Source organism: Peromyscus eremicus, chromosome 8b (genome assembly GCF_949786415.1).
Source record: "Peromyscus eremicus chromosome 8b, PerEre_H2_v1, whole genome shotgun sequence".
NCBI lineage: Eukaryota > Metazoa > Chordata > Mammalia > Rodentia > Cricetidae > Peromyscus > Peromyscus eremicus.
This window is the reverse complement of record NC_081424.1, coordinates 21,445,255-21,465,010: the sequence shown is the minus strand read 5'-3', so window position 1 is coordinate 21,465,010 and position 19,756 is coordinate 21,445,255. Positions and strand designations below refer to the sequence as shown.

The window sequence follows — 19,756 nt, the reverse complement described above, 5'->3', positions numbered from 1 at the left end:
TATGTGAGTGGTTGAAAATGCATGAGTACTAAAAAAGAATTGAGTAAAACTAACTTCTTCTTTCTGATTTCAAAAAACCTTTTAACTTGGTACCAAAAAAGCACTTTGGAAATCTATTTTGTTTGTCAAGGGTGGATGCAGTTTTAAATGTTTCAAAACAGCTGTTTCCTATCTTCTTTGTCTTTTAAAGAAGCATAATCATGGAGCCCTGCTGAAACAGAGGCAGAGCAGGTGGGAGCTATCATCACTCCTGTCCCTCCATTTACCCTTTCTGTTGTTCAAGCACACCTGGGGACACCGAGGGAGCGATTAGAGATGTCAAAAATGGTCTCGGTTGCAAATAATATATGCAAATTGACTTCTCTAATTTCTTGCCTGTCACTACCCAATCACCCAAGGATCTGGAAACTGACATTTTTATGTAACTAATTTTATGGGTATTTAGGTGAAAATAGAATCAGGAAATGTACCCTACACTTCCTGGCTTGCTCAGCATTCTTTGCATGATGTTGGATCATCCTTGTAGAAGGTTCATGAACCTTACTAGCAATTTTCTATCCATAAAAAATAATTTTTTCATTATATAGAAAAGAGCATTACAAATGAAAACCACTTAGAAGTAAACATATTGTCAATAGTGACATGTCAGGTTTGAATTAGTAAATTATTCTGCTGTAAACTCAGCGTTATGAGAATGGATTTCAAGTATTAAGTATAAAAACAGCACAGTTGATAATGTCACTATTATTTATTATGAACATGTAACAACTATTGCAAACAGTAACTGATGGAAGGGAAGCCCCCTTTCTCCAAATAATTAGGAGATAATGGTATTCTAGGTTCCAACCAAGGCTTTCATTGAGAATAGCCTGTTGCCACTGCCCACTCCTGTCTAGAGTCCTCTTGCAGACCATATCACAAAACATTGTTACTGGGTTTTTAATTTTCAAACTTTCATTGATTGAGGATGGCATTTTTTAAAGTTTAATATGCATGTGTACATTGTCCTTGTCCACTGTTGTTATCCACTGTTGATACACAATTATTATTCAGTTAAGGAATTGAGAACAAGCTTCTACAATCCTAATAAGCTTCTAGTTGGTGCCTCTGTTCCTAAGGATCTAGAAAACATCCACTAGGAATGTTAGTGGAATGATTACATAAAATATTGAAAGTGCAAGAAAAAAATAAAGATTCTAATATTTTCAAGTTCTTCACAATTTAAACAGAAATGTGTTTCTTGCTAGGTCTCATAAATCAGGATATTGATCTAATATTGTGCATTGGATTTTGCTGGATTCTAAGGTTGTCTTTTCCCTTTGAGTTGTTTTTAATCATGTGTTTTAATTTCTTACAGAGCAAACCAAATTTATTGATGTTCTGCTGTGATCCCTACATGATTGTGGATTTTGGCATGACAGGTGTGCCTCAGAGAAATCTTAATACCTGTCTTTACTAAACTGAAATGCACCTGTGTCTTACTATTGCCCTCTTTTCTAGACTTTGGACTTTAGAATCTAGAACTCTCTTCTTTCCCTCACAATAGTCCCTTTCTGCTTTCCTGGGTATGTATTTAAGCTTACATATTTAAATCTAAAGATTCAGATGCTATGAAGGGGAGAAGATGAAATGAAGGAGGAGCAGAGGAAAAGGAAGAAGAGATAAGTAACATTAAGGATGTTCAAAGCCATAGAAAAACGTATTATATTATGAACTTACTTAAAAATACAGGGGTAAGATGTATTTGTGTATACACATATATAATTTAAATATAATTATGCCACAGTGGGAGATAATGCTCCTTCCCAAGAGTACATAAACTAACAAAAGTCCCAGTGCCAACCATAGGAAATATCTCTTTGAATTGTTGGTCATATGGGTCCAAGAGACTCTCAAAACAATACAAGCTGTTGTAATTGCCGTCATTTGGCCCATAGAACTTGAAGAAAAGACCTGATTGCTGAAGGTGTCACACAATTCAGATACTGTATTTGTAAGAATCTAGCTGGAGATGAGCTGGAAGCCTCCTTCCTGAGGAATAGCTCTCATAGTATCAGAAGGTGCTATGAAAACTACTAAGGATGAAATACAATCAATAGCTCTGACCCACTGTAAATCATACAAACTTCAACAATGACCAGCCTGGTAAGATATCTCCAAGAAAGCAACAATGGCACTTATATCTTGGGAGTTATACTCTTGGGAGTAAACAACAGCTGTCTAACTGGACTTAATATGAGGAAATTCATGCTTAGTATTGCAAACCTTACCAACTACCTAAAGCTGGAGAAGCCATAGACCCTAGAGACAGCCTATTATTTTCCTAAGCCAATATAATTTATAACTTTTCTAAATACTTAGTCCTTATTCCCACAGAAAAATGTGTTTTTTACTGGTCCTCAAAGAAGCTTCTTTCTGTAACAAATGGAGGCCACTACAGAGGTCTTCAACTGGTCAAAATGCTTATAATCAGTGTTAAGTTTCCATCCCTAGTTGGTTGACCTACAAGCAGTTTGGACAGTGAAAACTCAGAACATATCAGAAAAGAGGTCAGAAAGATTGTAGGAGTCAGAGGGCCAAGACACCTACTATTATGTAGTTTGTTCTAGACAAGGCAGGGATGGTGTACCCCTGAAATATTAACAATATGGTTTCCTAAACGAGCCCTACATAACAACCTAGGTCAACATGCTGATATGGATTTTTTTTTTTTTTACAAGATCCCACCCTTAGATGAAGAGCTACATGGAAATCAATGGCTAATGAGAGAGGGAGAATCAAGAGTTTCTCCAAGACTAGTCATGCTGATAGATTATCCAATCTCAAGTAAACAGCCCTAAACACATGTACATAAAGCAACACTAAATAGGCTCAGTACATATGTATAACAATAATAACCATAGCAAAAGAAATCATGGATCTGAGAAGGATTTGTGGAGAGCATGAAAAGAGTTGGCAGGTGAGAGCGGGAAGGAATATGAGGTAAATACAATATGTATGAATGAAATTCTCAAAATAAATAAAAAATACTGAAATCGAGAAGAATAGATATAAACAGTAAGCAAAACAAAACAAAACAAAAAATTCAAACCAAAAACACTATGTAGAGAACATTTTATCACACTGACATAGACAAGAAATACCATGTAATTTATGATAATATATGTTTTAATGTTTCTAACAGCAAAGATGTTAAGAAGTTAAATATATTTTGTTGCACCCAATAATATATAATTGAATAACACATCATTAAAGCTTGCATATCTACCAATAAGAATAAAAATTTCAAAACTAGAATGCTTCTTAAAATGATGCTAGGTAAATATTGGAGCTATGAAAGAATAATGTTATTAAATATAAAACCTTTAGCAACCTCTTCAACAAATGATGGATGCTTCTGAGAGAAGTTAAGAGAGCATTTTATATACTCCTTTGTAGAATGTAAGGAACTATTTGTGTGACAGAGAAAATATGCAAAATAAAACTACAAGTTTAGTTTTTAATTTTTAATTTTACCATTATGTGCAAGATTCATCTACTCTTGGTACCTAATCTGACCCATGAGTAGAATGGCACTGGTGTTACCTATACCTCTGCATGAAGATTCCATATTAACAAACTAGGAGCAGATGTAAGCTTACTCTGAGAATTTTATATAGGTGTTTGAAAAGTACATTGCTGATACAGTAATCGATAATGTACATTGTTATAATCAATTTCAACTTACTTCTCCATTCAGTTTTTCCATTTATTGGGCATCTGATATATGTTATTCATTTCACTGTATATACAGAAATAAAATATAATAATTAAGATGGTAAAGACAGACTGCATAACACCAACTCATAATACAGTGCTAATGATAATAGTGATATAGGACTGAAAGACCAGTAGATGTGACACCAGTGTTTAGTCAATGTGATGCATCAAGGAAAATGTATTGTCAAAAGATGCAAAGGATCCAATCAGAGCATTGACTGAGAATGAGGTACAGAATAGAGATGATTGGGGCATTTGTTCAGCTGCCTTTGCAAATGGAAGAGGATATACACACTGAAGTTGGGTGGAAGAGCTTTTTGACAAGAATGAACCTAGGAGTTGGAAAGACCACTTGAATGGTTATTCTTTGCTGGAACAGTCTTGGGCTTCCTACCAAAAATAATCTGAATAGACAAGATGTAAGAGTAAACTGATTTGTGTATAAATTACAGACAAGGAGGCCAGCAGGGTTTCTAACAATTTAAAACTATTAAGAGCAATTGCCTGCACCAGTGTATTGTGAGGAAGGTAGAGCAGGAGCCACAGTGAACAGCAGCAGCATTGACAGGAATTATAAAAGGGAAGGAACCAAGCATTCCAGAATATTTTTGTCTGCAAATAACAGAAAATCTGACCAACTGTTTCTAAGAGAAATAAAGGGTTTTTTCTCCCTCTAATGTGCCTGGAGATAAGGATTGCTGAAGCTCAGCCATGCCATTAGGGATCCAATTTTCTCCAGCCTTCTGCCTTATGATCCTTGGCAGGCTTCCTTCTTGCTCTTGCTGATGGCTCATAATCACACATTGACTATTCTAGGCGTCACAACCATGCTTTATGCTAGAGGAGAAGAGAAATGCGGTACATAATACATTATTTTCTATGTCATTGGCTCCTGCTGTGTCACATGATTAAATGTTGTAAAGGAGGCTGGGAAATCAGGCATTTTAAAAGAGAAACAAATAAGAAAGCCAAGAACTGAGTAGGAAATAATACTTAGCAACCTATGGTATCTACCCCATAGACATTCAAGGGAATGTTTAATCAGAGAAAATCCAATTTTGAGTATATGACAATGGCATGAATAGCATTACAAACAATTAGTGTTAACATTCCAAAGCCCATGTACATCAACAAAGATGAGCACCAAACAGATACAACATAAAACCAATAAAGATACCTAAAGGGTGTATTCCAATCTAAAAATATGGCTCTGTCATCAGTTAGGCAAAAGACTGTTCCATCCTTGTGTTTTTTATTTTCTGCCTCTCTGTCTGTGCTTAGAGTGAATATGTGCTATGGTGGACTCTGAAATCAAACACAGTGCAATCTGTTTTCATCTCATTATGCAGGTAGAGCCTTTTCCTTCTAATACACAGCACTTGAGTCATATAAACCCAACTGTATGCAGTTGTTGCATAAAGCATGGGAAATAGATTTAGAGATGAGGGGGAAAAATCGCATTATGTAAAGAAAACAAAGTCACAAAAGAACTCAAGTCGAATGCATCGTGAATGATATTCCCTGGTGAGAGACAGTGTGGCGTTTCTAAGCACAATATGCACAGCAGCCCTCCAGAGGGAAAAGACCCTGGCTTCTAAATTCAACAATTCTTGTATTTCCTGTTTCTCAGCTCACCCACTTGGATGCCATTTGTGCTGTTCACTTTTTTTTTGCATGATAATTAGTACTAGGAATCTGTACAAGGACAAAAACAAAAGGAAACAAAAAATCAAAAATCAAAACACCACAGTCTGAATACAAATGGCTGTGCATGACTGAGGTTTATTCTAAAGGTTTGCAGCTTGTGCTAATCTTTGGAGGAAGAACACGCACAGCGATGTTGCCTATGCTGGTGTGTGCAGAGAAGGCATGCTTCTAAAGGACACATTGTGATAATGTTTTTAGTTCCTTTCACATTATACATTTGTTTCTGTTCAAGCACCATGGAATAGTTAGGAAAGTTGATTTGATTCTAGGCTGTTGAGAAATGAAAAAACTTTAAAAAGGCTGAAAATGAAGAAAACATAGCCTCCATACAATAGCATTTAAACACAAACTAAAATGGACCGTACATGCGCTGTGACCACCAAAGAAGAAACAAAACATAAAATCGGAGTTATAAACATTGGTTTTTAAATGCAAACTAAAATGGGCCATACATGTACTGTGACCACCAAAGAGGAAACAAAATATATAGTCAGAGCTGTAAACATTATGAAGGGCAGACATTTAAAAAGAATAAAATGTCAAAAGCATTAGAACGATTATTCCTTTTGCAGTGATTTAGAGATAGTCTTGTTATATGACTGTCCTGGTTATGGTTGAACTTACAATCCTCCTGCTTCATGTCACTGGGATTGCACATGAGCAATCATATTTGACGTCCATTCTTATTTTACATTAGTGCTATTAATGTTCTCAGGCTGACTTATATTATTAGCGTTAAATTGATGTCCTTACTGCAGTTATAAAACCTTCATCTTTATAGTTAATAGCTTTGTTTGGCTACAGATTTGAACCTATAAGGGCAACCAAAAATCAGAGTTGCTATTTTATATCATTTTAATTTTTTAATTGTATTGACGAATTAATGTCTGTTTCTATGTATGAGTATGAGTACATGTTATGGTGTGCATATGGAGATCAAAAGATAAGAGTTTGGTATCAGCCCCCACATTTTCTACTTGGTTGCATATTAAAACTGCAGCTTGCTTGCCTTAGTAATTATTGTATTACATTGGGAGAGTGTAGATTTTTGACTTGCTACTTTCATGTTTTTATTTATTTTGGTCACCAGGTAGAATGTGATTTTTTAACACAGTACCATATATATATATATATATATATATATATATATATATATATATTATAGCTTAATTCATATTTTTATTTGAGAAGACAATGTATTGTACATGGTTTTACTTATTTTGTTTACCTTTTGTGTTTTGCTGATATATATATATATATTTATTTATTTATCTGTATTTATCAATCTGTGAGAACAGGGAGGTCAAAACCCTCTTCTGGATTCCATCTGTAATTGTCATTAAATATATTAATGTAATATTTGAGCATATGCTTCCCTTTTTGTAAGAGAACAGAACATGAATTAGGATTTGCATTCTCATTGCTTTTCTTCACCTGCATTTCCAGTCTTTGCTAAATCATATAGGTTGATAGACTACTTTTTATGCTATATTAAAAGTAAATATCTGATTTTGAATAATTTATATTAAATTCTACTTTTTAACTATATTTCCAATTATTCAACTTCAATGCAAACAGTTTTGTATGGTTTCATTTTATTAGTGTTTCCTCTCTGCTGTACTCTGTGTCTATACTGAAGAAAATAATGAAGCAATTGGCAAAAGAATCCAATAGTCCACTGTCATTTAAAGACTAATTGCCTTTATTTCTCACTTCTGGTCTTTTTTATGTATTAGCTTTGTTTAACAGAATTTATAATTTTAACTTAACTTTGGTGACAGATGAATATTTACTTACCTAATATTCTTAAGAATTAGAGGGCTGAAGAGGCTGCTCAGTAGCGAAGAACACTTGCTGAGTTATTGGAAGACCAGTGTTTGTTTCCCAGTTCCCACACCAGTAAACTCACAACTGTCTTTATCCCCAGGTCCAAGGGACACCCTCTTCTGCCAACCTGATGCATGTACACATACACAGAAACTACACAAACACATGAATAAATAATAAAATTAATCTTTCAAAAAGATCTTTGAAAATGCCACATATAAACCTACTATTGTAGACGCTTTCTAAATATGTACATATACATACAAAAGGTGTTTACATGGATTAACCCTGTAACAGGGGGCAACTTCTCACAAAGATATTACAGGCTATCAAATAAAAGACTCAGTATCAGGTGTCTGTTGCCTCTTTTGGAGTGGTTGGGTAGGGTGGACCCATCAATCCTCAAATAGTACAGTTTATTGGCATTGCGCTTGGTTACCCTCCAGAACTTGATGGTGAGATCCTATTGGTATAGACACCACATACCCAATACAAAAGACATGAGAAAATGAAGCTTATACTAGTATGAAAAATTCATCCTTACTGCTTAGTTTTCATAGTGCATGTTACCAGGGGAGAAAAGTCACTATCAGTCTTACCCAGCTGTAAGCTCTGTAAACTTCAGTAACGGCTTGTAAAGATATACCTACTGGTGCAGTAATGCCATAAATTTTATGGGAGTGGCCAATCAAGTTTTTCATTGGATTTAAATACCATTCCACATGATGGAACACATGCCTGGTACCATTAACTGGGCCCTCCAAACTATGACTGGCTATATGATAGCCCATAGTGGTGAAACTATTACTATTTAGCTAAATGGACACAGTTATTATTATTATACACAAAGATTAATACATCTCTTATAGAAACTCCTTTTTTGTAGTGGATAGTGAATGATACAGAGATATATAACCAGTCAACATCCACAGAATAGGAGATGGTAGAGTACTTAGTTCTAAATGGAGTATCTATATCACACCCTCTAATTTCAAGCTTCATGGATCATTATATAAGAAAGGTGGGATGATTTTAAGAGCTAGAGGGAGCACATGTCTGTCATAAAACAGTATTTACCATCTATAACGGTACGTTTACCCATATGAACCCACAGCAGCTGAGACCACATGCAAAGGACTTGTACAGGATCAAAACTACCAAAATCCCAGCATAGATGGGGATAGGGCAGGAAAGCCCACCTCTGGCTGGGGAGCTATTGGCAATAGATGTCTTCTGGGAGAGGGAGAGTCAGTTTTCTTTTGGGATGTGGATCCTGAGAGGCTACCCGTGCTCCAGTCAGTGATCTCACATGCACGCACATATAAGTGGCAGTAAATGGACTCAGTGATTAATTAAGAAAATAGAGAGATAGCATTGGAAAATGGGAGGAAAAGTGAAGATGTGTAGAACAGGGGATGAATAGGAGGGAAGGGAGTAAAGGGTGGATTTGATCCAAATACATTATACTTATGTCTGGGTGTTAAGTAAACTATTTTAAAAGATTAACTAATGGGAATCACACTGGAAAGAATATAAAGAATGTAAAAATCTTATTTGGAAAAACAATTGAAAATGTATTAACTAAGGAAAGCCTGAAGGCACAAGTCCCAAGCAGAATAGACAAATAATAGTGTATACCTAATAAACTGAGGACATAAAAGACAAAAGCATGACTTATGCCTATCGATCTGTGCTACTTTCAACCTTGCTTAGGCATGCTTAATTTTTGCTGCAGTTAATGCAGAAAGTCATAACTGGGAGCAGGTTACTGTGGATGCTCAGCCATGTATGGGGCATCAAATATCTATCACGCTCTCAGGCTCTTGGGACATTATAGAATAGGGGAAGAAAAAGATGCAGGATCCTGAGGATAGAGGAGTTCTGTGAAATGTTCTTCTGGACATGACATGGCCATTGCACTCACAAAGCCACAACAGAATAAGATCAAATCAGTCAAAATTCCAACACGAATAAGAGAGGTACTTGTGAGGCCCCACCAGTGGCTGAGGAGCTACAGGCATTTGATGGCTGATGGGTGAGGGATAATCGTATTTCTTTGGGAGTACAGCCATGGGAAGGCTGCCCATGCTCCAGGGAATGCAGCCATAAGGGCAGAACTAACGGGGACTGTTAATGTCATCCTTAGCTGCACAGTGAGTATGAGGCTAGCTAGAGCTACATTGCCCATTGTAGGATTTAAAAGAGAAAGAAAAAGGAAGGAAGGAAGGAAGGAAGGAAGGGAGGAAGGAAGAAGGAAGGAAGGGAGGAAGGAAGGAAAGAAAGAATTAAGAGGACATAGAGTTAGGACTGGGATATGTTGCTAGGGGAACCTGGAGTATAGAAGAATTAGAAGGCTGTGTGGGGGATTGATATCCTCAACAATCATTGCACACATACACAAATAAAATAAAATAAAACAAAACAAATGTTACAGAAAAGGATTAGAGATTTAAAAACTCATTTTTCTTTCCTGGAACTTCTTCGTTGCTTTATTCATTAATGACTAGAAGCACATCACCAAAAATGTTAAATTATCATGTTTTATTAATGATGCTCTGTAGGAATTGTTCTAAAGTTAGAATTACAGAGGAAACAGCTCACAGTAGCTTGGTATTGGCTTCTTTGTGTTTCTTCCAACAGTTATAAGGCGTCCCTTGCATTTGAAGTGACATGTTACTATAAGAGAACAATATATTTGATATACAAGAATAAATAAATATTGATGTTATGGGATTACTGTTCCATTTGGGAAATGTGTTAAAATTACAACTTTCCTTTTAATTTTCATTCCTCCCATTCTAATTTCCTTCCCTGTGACTCTCACTGTCACTTAGTGAGTTTTTTAAATTTTTTGTCATTTTCTATGGGATTTTGGATTCCCTCCCCAATTTTATAGTTAAGCCTCTTCCTCGCTATTACAAATACAAAGCTTTATTTAGATTTTAGTATTTTTATCAAAAACATTTTTTTCATTTTTGCCTACTAGCCTTTGCACTAATAATAGCTCCCATCACCTTTTAGGGTGTTTTGTCTGTGTTTATTTAAATCTCTACTAAATTTCTTAATCGTCAACAGAAATTTGCTAGTGCCTCTTACAGAAGAAAGTCACATGACATGCTCTTTATGAATCCACGTGCTGCTGTCACTTACTATGACAGCCACTTGATCAGAGACAGAGCTGTTAAAATTGGATGACTTCAATTTCCAATGTCCAATTGCCATTCATCTCTGTTGGTTGATTATTTTTTTTGGCTTCATGATTGAATTACTAATCACACAGCCTTTAGTTCTCTATGAAGATAAAGTATGTTTTCTCTTTATATTTATGTTGATATCAGTAAATTTCTTCAGGCAAGTTGCTGTTCCAGGCTGCCAGGCTTGAGTCATCATGAATTGGTTAGATGAAAAATTAGAGAGAGATGACAAAAGTGCACTTTCATCTGTGCTCACCAAGACAGACGTCTCTCATAGGCCATCACATGCCGTCAACCCCATCCTTTTCCCAGCATTACTTATTTTGTTTCCATCCAGTATGTAGGGAACATTTTAAATACACACTATAAATGAGTGTGATTAATGAAAATTTCATATAGACTTTACCATGAGGTTTGAAATATTGATTTAGAAGTTGTGAATAAAAATTTCCCCAACTTGGCTGTGTGGACTTTAAAGCCCTCAAGGAAATAAACACATTGTTTCCATCTTCATTCCCCACCCCCCACCCCCTACTGGAAGCAAAGAGGAACTTGGCTAAAACAAGAAAAGGTTTTTAAGGAAATTGAGTCCCCAAACTTATTTGTTGTATATGTTTCTTTGGACATAGTTTTAAATACTACAATATACTTTAATAACTTAAAAAAAAAAGAAAAAAGAAAAAAAAAGACTGTGTGGGCATGTGTGTATGTGCATGCAGGTACTGCAAAGGCCAGCAGAGGGCACTATATCCTCTGAATCTAGAGTTAAAAGGGGTTCTTAGCTCCTTGACAGAAGTGCTGGGAACCAAATTCAGGTCTCTGAAGAGCATCAAGGGCCCTTAGCTGTTGTGTGGTCTCCCCAGCCTCAACAAAGCCTCCTAAATCATCTCCAATCTGTTTGTTAAACAAAGGCATTGTGGAAGAGGAAATGGAAACAGGTTCAGTGATTTTGCAAGGACCACGAACTAAAAGAAGCAAGCTACACCTCTGAAGATACTGAATGGACATAGGTTGTGTTACTTAAGTTGCAAATTAAAAGACTTAGGTAGTATTTTTCATATAGAGGGACAGACAGCCCTTAAGTCAAGTGTGCTTTGGTTGAGCACCATGACTAATTCATCACCTCTTCCAAAGGATCATATTACATAAGTGTCCAACACGAGTATCTTTTTAAATATCCATGTCTCATATTGCATATAATTTTTATTCCAGAAAACCATGGCATAGTAGCTAGCAGAAGCCAATCAAGTTTTCTCTGTTTTCATAGGATATATGCTTCTGGATGCCTTCATTGAATTTCACTCTGCCTTCAAATTCTTTGCCCCCCTAGTGGATGATCTCAGTGTCCATTTCCATTTAAGAGTTTGCTGTGAAAATTGTTATCCAGTAGACTTAGTCGCTTTCTAGGATAGCACGATCTCAGGGATAAAAGCAAATGCTCATGACTGTTGCTGTTTTTTATAGTTTCTAATTTCTAATGAGCACATAGAGCTTAAGAGAGGAAAATTAATGCAGAAAAATAGAGGAAACATTTTGTATGCATAGGGAATTGTTAGGGAATATTCTAACACGCTGTGAACCCCGAGTTTGCATTTGTGTTAATTAAATAAAATTAACCTTGTGTCAGGAGTCTTTGTTAGCAAAACAAAAACAAAAACAAAACAAAAAAACAACTAGTTGACAGAAAATAATCGTAGAGCTTCGGAGGGCATCTGGGAGAGATAGAAAGTCTCAGGAAATAGTAGGGTGGGGTTTTGAGGAATGCAGGTTTTTCTGGTTTGGCAGAGAGGAAATCTTCCATGGATGCCAGCAAGGAGAGAGGGATAGCTAGCTGCTACTCAGACTCTCTGAGTTCACAGGTTTTCACCCCAGTCTTTGAATCTCAAGTCTTATTCATGATTAGAAAAGTAGAGATTCAGTTATAGCTATACCTTTAGCGACAGTGACATGGCCAGTGCCTGCAGGAACAGAATTCTCACCAGACTGTGGCCTGAGTGGCCAGGCTTCTGCTAGAAGCCAATTGGTAACTGCAGAGCTGCAATTGTTGGCTGAGATAGCAGTAGATTAAGGCACAGCCACTGGGCCAAAGATAAAACAACAGGGAATATGGTAGATAAAATTTTGTCCAAAGTTGGCATTAAAATCTGAGACTGCTCATCTTCAAATGAGAGGCAATAATGAAGTGGTAAGGAGCAGAGTCCCAAAGCAAACTATGTGGATAAGTATCAAGAGACTGGAACAATACAAGCTAGGCCTATAAAAGCTGGACATTGGGTGGTTCATCTAGTTTAAGTATTTTTTTTTCTATGACTTTGTTATAAACTACCCAAAGATTGCTGACAATGATGTCAATAGAAATATATCGTATGGTAGTTTTTACTAAAATGTTGAGATTTGTCTTTAATTGCTACTAATGGGACCATAAGATATTTTCCAATTTCCTTACCCAAAATGTGTTTTCTCATTAGACAGACATTTGTCATAATACAGAGCATATGTCCATACAAAATGGAATTTCTGGACAGTTGATGCTGAAATAATTATCTTTAATTGGTGTATTTTACACATTGTTAATAAATGAGGAATAACAATGTCATTACAGTAAACACCATTCTTAATAAGCAAATAACTGTGGAAGTGTTCCCATGTGCATTTATTTAATTGTTTGGTTCACAAGATTCTTAATTATCACTTATCATATTCTAGAATTATAGAAACATTGACATGCAATAGATAAGGCAAAAATTAAAATTTGACTACAGATTTATAATTATTTTAGCAGCTTTTTGCTTAATTTAGGGTAGTAAAAATATGGCTGATGATTTTTCCCCAATTCTAATTAATCCTTCTTGAAATCTACTTTTTTTGTCAAAATACCTTGCAAAATAAAGTTATATCTGTTTAATATAACAACAACAACATTAAGAACAAAAAATGTGCCAGTTTACAGATGCCATGTAGTAACTTTCATTCAAGTTCTCGAGTTTCTCACGACTTTAACTCTGTAGTCTCTCTTTACCAAAAAATTCACTTTCTTAAGAACATTAGAATGTAATCTGTCTTGCTCAAAGCCTTCAGCTACATTCCTTTCTTGTACTGAGAGAAGTTCCTTCAGTCTGTTGTTGGTCACTGCTGATGCCGAAGTATCTTGACTTTTTCTAATCTGACTCTTTCTGATTTTCTCCAACACTTCAGCCAGTTCCTGGCCCTTCACTTCTGCTCCTGGGAATACTCTATCCACTTCCCTGAAAGGAAAGTAAGCATTATTTTCCTGTTTAATTATTGGCTCATCAAAATAGCTTCCCGATTTTCTCTCCTCACAAGCTGCCATGTACTGAACTTGCTATTCATATGTGAGCTGCCTGTAGGTGCTGGGAATTGCACCCAGGGCCTCTGCTAGAGCAACAAGCATTCTTAACCACTGAGCCACCTGTCCAGTCTCCCTACCATTTATATGTGACCATCTTCCCCCTTCCTTTTAAAAATGCTTTATTGATAATGTAATTTGTCATCATTTTCATGTTATGTTAAACTGAATTGGATAGCTGTTTTGTCCTTAAGCAGAATAAGGGCATAACTGACAAGGATTATAAGTGTCATTATTTAAATCATCCAGTCTTAAACATTAGGTCTTACATAGTAGTTTTCTTAATATATGTAGAAACATGAAATTATAGGTTAGTGTGTTCTGTGCTTTCTTCTGTACTTTATAAGTATATAATCATTACAAAATGATAAGAAGGATAACATTCAGGTAAGGACTCAATAAATTTGTGCATTAAAAATATTAAAAATAACATATGAGGCTCTTATTGCTTCCATGTTTGTTAGCACAATATGGGCTGCTAAAACAGACTCTTTTAATTTTTTGTGTATTATTACTTTATTAAAGCTAAAACATATTTGTGAGTCCCTGAAAATATCACAGGTCCTTGATCTTCCTCATGCCCAATGGGGCCAGTCCATGGTTGAAATGATTCCGTATCATTGCAGAGGTGAATGATATGTCGTACTTTGGACAAGACTCCAGACCTGCCCTGGCTGGTGTACAATGTCTCCCTTCTTTTGTCAGCTGCTTCAAGCCCTCAGGAAGGTGCCGTTCAAGACTCCTGATGGAAGTGAAATTATATTTGACGCTAATGGAGATTTGGTGACAAAATTTGACATTCTCCAAGGGTAGAAGACCCCTGAGGGTGTATTTCACTTGGTCCATGTAGGCATGATAGACCCTCAAGTCTCTTTGGGGAACAAAATGATGTTCCATTTGATAGAGAATCTTCATGTGAGTTGCCTGAATGCAGAGATGACTCTTATCTGAGTGTGTTAAAATCACAGGGAAAATCCAAGTCCAGGATTCTTCATCTCCATTTGTGCATGAAGTAGATGTAGCCCTAGACTGGATAGCTGAGGAGCCCCCATGGTACTGAACTGGGCCTTCTGGACAGGCGAGACAACTGTTTGGCTGGAACTGCTTAGTGGCCCCTCAGGCAGTGGGATCAGAACCTGTCCCTAGTGCATGAGCCGGCTTTTTGGAGCCTAGTGCCTATGGTGGGACACTTTGCGCAGCCTTGGTGCAGGAAGGAGGGGCTTGGATCTGCCTCAACTGAATGTAACAGGCTCTGCTGACCTCCCATGGGAGACCTTGCCTTGGAGGAGGTGGGAATGGGGGGTGTTTTGGGGGAAAGGCTGAGGGGCGGAGGAGGGAGAAGAGGGAGATCTGTGGTTGGTATGTAAAATGAATAGAAAAATCTCTTAATAAAAAAAGTTATTTATAAAAAAAAAAGAGTGAAATTACAGGTGGGCCACACTGTGCACTCATCATATACAAGTGTTCTGGAGATCCAAAGTCTGGTTCTTGTACTTGCATACAAAATACTTTAACTACTGAGCCATCTCCTGATCCCAGCTTTTATATTTTCATTTTTGCTCGTGAATCAAGACCATCCAGAGAAAGATCTCTTATGAGGTAAACAGCATAGCCAGTTCTACCTGACTGGCCCAATCTAGGGCGACGTAAAACAGACTCAATATCGAATATTTGAAATTAAACTATATATTATAGTACATCTTTATTTTTTGCTCATATAAGATTCCACTGTAGCATTACTCATAATTTGGGGTGGAACTAAAAGGAAGAGGTCTTATCTTCAGATAGTTAAGCAGTGACCCATGAATAAAATGTCATTTTGGACACAGGGCTGCTCAAGTTTACTTGGACATTGATGAGGATTATAGGAGAAGGAAGAGAATGGAACAGGAAAATGTGAAGGTGTTTCTTGTAGGGTGAGCTTCATAGTGTTACAGAGAAATTCTGTTCAAGTTCCCTCACTTCAGACTCAGTCATATGACTGTACCTCTTCATAACACTGGGAAATGCAATTTCTTGCTGCACATTTACCTCTAGGAAAACATAAATCTGTACACGTAAGCTATAAGGAACCCAGCTTTTTGACAACTCTGTCTGTGGCATTCATCTCACAAGCACATAAAAATATTTGCTATTCAAATACCTGCAAATAATAAGCTATTTCAAAATTCAGATGTTTTTAAAATGATGCTGGAGATGCAAATACATTAACTGTGTTATCAGATTCACATTAAGCTCAGACTTTCTTCTGCTTTGTTACAAGAAACCTTGAGATCACTATTCAGTGTTTTGTTTTGGCTGTTTCGCCAACTCTACAGGGATGTAGACCTTTGGTTTATGGAATATTTTGTTTAAAACAGGATAGAAAAGTTCTCTGGATTTTTTGCTAAAATAGATTTATTTTTAAAGGTGTTTGGTTACTGAAGGGCACAGAATGCATAAAATCCCTCTAGAATTTAGATTACCTTTTGTTAAGGATCAACTCCAAAGCTCTGTAAACAGTGAATTCTTTTCTGTACTCAGTAGGGTCTCATTCCTCAGCCCCTTGGGAAATCACTTTCTTGCCCTTCCTTGGCTTCTTAAGTTATGGCAAAGTTAAAATTGGGGGAAAATACTTGAAAATAGGAATGGAACTAACTCATAAGACATAATTCGTCTTTTTAGAAGTGATTTGATGTTCTTGGCAAAGAGTGAGATAACTTTTCTTTTTAAGGCTTTTGAGTAATGAAAAGCCTGACAATTCATTGGCCTCAAAGGATGATGGGAATATCTTCCATGATATGCAACTGTGTTCACAAACAAGTAAACTGATGGGCAAGCTTAGGGACCACAGGACTATAATTATGTGTACATTGTTTAAATCTTCTAAATAAGTGAGGTTCACAAATTCTAGATTGAGAATTTCTAAAAGGGAATAGAGATTCATCTGAGGAACATTGAGATTGAGAGTAGCTGTGTGCAGTCTGTCCATAGTCAGGACACTGACTATCAGAGGATGTTTTGAGATACCACCACACATATTTTTATAAAGTTAGAGTACGGCCTATAATAGGCTCCAGTTCTAAAAGTCTCATTATATTCAGAGAGGGATCATAATATCCTTACTGCCCATGTCTAAAATGTACCAAGTCAGTTTACATGCATGGTCCAATAGCATCAGGTACATTGGTCAACACCTGGATCTACAAAAACACAATTACTTTGACAAATTAAGTTTTTTTTTTCACTCCTATTTTCTAATCTGGACAGAAAAAAGAGCAGTGGCATTCTTTATAGCAGTTGTTCTCACCCTAGTGATTGCAACCCCTTAGGGGTCATCAACCCTTTCACAGGGATTGCCTAAGACTATTGGAAAGCATAGACATTCACATTATAATTCATAACTGCATCAAAATTACAGTTATGAAGTAGCAACATCAAAAAAACTATGATTGGAAGTCACCATAACATGAGGAACTGTATTAAGGTGTTTGAGCATTAGGAAGGTTAAGAACCACTGATTCACAGGCTAATGTGTGGACAAAATGAATCAGAATGCCACCTGTTTCACAATGCAAGCTCTGTGGATGTTTAAAGGACGCTAGCAACTTTGTTCCAGCCGATTCCCTGCAAGGGATTTAGTGTCCCCCTCCATGACTGGATGTCTTGCCTTTGTCTTTCATTTACAGGTACTAGATCCTAGCAGGACTGATGGGGACAATGAGACAATCACACAATTCTGTCCTTGCTATTATTATTACTTTACATGCAACTCCTCTTTTCATGAAGTATCAGAAATAAGGGGTTCTAAGTTGCAATTGTCTTATCTTTGAAAGAGAAGCTTAAACTAATGAAGTGAACTTTGCCAAGCACACTGGCTGAGGGCAGTCAGATTTGTTGAGCTAGAAGACTGTGCAATTTCTCAGTGTAAACCACAGGAAAATGAAGAAAGAAAATTTCCCTACTCTTTGGATCATTACTGTCCATATACCAAATTTAACATATAAAGTTCTATCTCCCCTCCTTTTTTCCTACATAATTGGGCTTTAAACATTGTTTCCTGTAATTTGCAAATTTAGATAGCCCTCTGACTATGCTGCATTATCTAATAAAGATAAAAGTATGGGTTAGATGAGGAGTAGAAAGGTATTCAACAGTCTTTAATAATCTATTTCATAAACCTCGAAGAGGCTCTTTCAGTCTGTTCAAAACATAACTTCGCATGAGTTTTATTTTCTGTTTCCCAGAACATCTCCAAAGGAGCCACAGTCCTGTGCATGCCCTCAGTTAACATTTCTATAAAAGAATGTGTCTGTGACATTTCTCAGAGGCATGACTCTGAGAACAATTAGGAACTGGGTAGACCATTTGTAGAATGCCTGCTATGCCTTGTGGGTAAATCTTACTCTAATCCATCCTCTGAGCCTAAGCACTAATGTGTTGTATCTCATGATGGCAACATAACTGCTATCTAAACAGGGCCTCACATTGAGTCTCTGTCTGTACCAATGCAAGAATGGAACTGGCATTCAAGCATCCTGGAACTCAAAATTAGAAACTGTCCATTCAATTGTGATAGGGTAATACAAAAAACTGAATATGCTCTGGGAAAGAGTCACAGCCATTGGTGGTATGACACGCTATATATAACTCCATGCTTTTCTGCATAATCCCTCTGCCCGCCTTCCCAAGGGGACAGTTTTAGGTACCCTGTACTGTGCCAGAACAACTTGCCAAATAGTCACAGTTACTTTCTCCTGTCAGAATTAGAACCAAAAGGCAGATTAGGGGCATTTGAGCATAGATTCTTAAGAACCCTGGCATATTTCATCTTGCAGAAAAGAAAAATTAGGAAATTGCCTACACGGAGAAAAAGATGAACAAAGAAAACACATCATAAGATGCAAATGACTATTCAAGCAAAGCACTCCTGTTTCCCTTCTTGAACGTCAGCTTTTACTGACTGACGGTCCTTTAAGGCAAGCTACCGTCATTCTGCAGAGTTCAGCTGCACCCTTCCCTTTCAAAAGACTTTCTCAGCTGTGCTCATTGATGGCTTACACTCCAGCAGAGAGGGGCTACCGCCTGTTCAAGGAGGAGAAGCCAGACGCCTGTAATTAACCCATCTATGCTCTCTAAGGAAGCCTAATAAATTTACTGGTTCTCCAGCGTGACCTTTGGAAGAATTGTGACTAGATTTGTTGTTGGGACCTATGGGAAGGGATTTTAGTAACCCAGCTACATATCTTCCCTTGGGAGTCCCGTTGTATGTGTCTTAAAATTCATGTTTCCCTTCATCTTAAACTGTCTATAGTTGGCTCTTGTGTGCAAGCAAGAATCCCAAAATAACACAGGGGTTCTTTTTCTTTTTTTTTCCTTTCATCTTTTTAAAGAACAGAAGCTATTAGAAAAAAAAGCAAAATAAAATAATAAGAGTGGGGTGTGGGTAAAAATTATCAATATCTATAAAGGAATAGACCAGTCCCAAGAAGACAAAGAGAAAGTGAAAACCAACCCATGAACTAGTGTATAGAACTCTACTCTCCTGTTCCAACTCAGCCAAGAGAATGTTTAAAAAATACTTTAGACATTTTTCTTAAGGTCATGTTAAAGAGAACAGTTTTCACCAAGGCGAAGAAATGAGAAGTTTTCAGACACAAAATGATGAAAACAGAAGAGCTTTGTTCACACATACTTTTGTCTATGTATTTGACTCAGTCTGCCAATCTAATTGGTTATGTAAACCACAATAGCATGCATATCCAATTAGCAATCTCCAAGTGATTATTATGTTTAGTCTCCACGCACAGTGTGTCACAAAATATGAAGATGCTCATATGAAGAAATACCTCCAGGTTAAGAAAGCAGAAACAAACTTTCTTTCAAATCTAGCTGATGAGGGTTCATTTTGTGTATTTTCTTC

General features: G+C 36.8%; 1 long non-coding RNA gene across 1 annotated transcript in view; it reads left to right on the top strand.

The window, feature by feature from the left end:
• Positions 1–1,582: 1,582 nt before the first annotated feature.
• Positions 1,583–19,756, top strand: part of LOC131918828 (uncharacterized) — a 30,507-nt gene continuing 12,333 nt past the window's right edge. The window contains exon 1 of the long non-coding RNA XR_009381097.1: positions 1,583–1,733. This is a non-coding gene — a long non-coding RNA (uncharacterized LOC131918828). The remainder of the gene's footprint in view (positions 1,734–19,756) is intronic.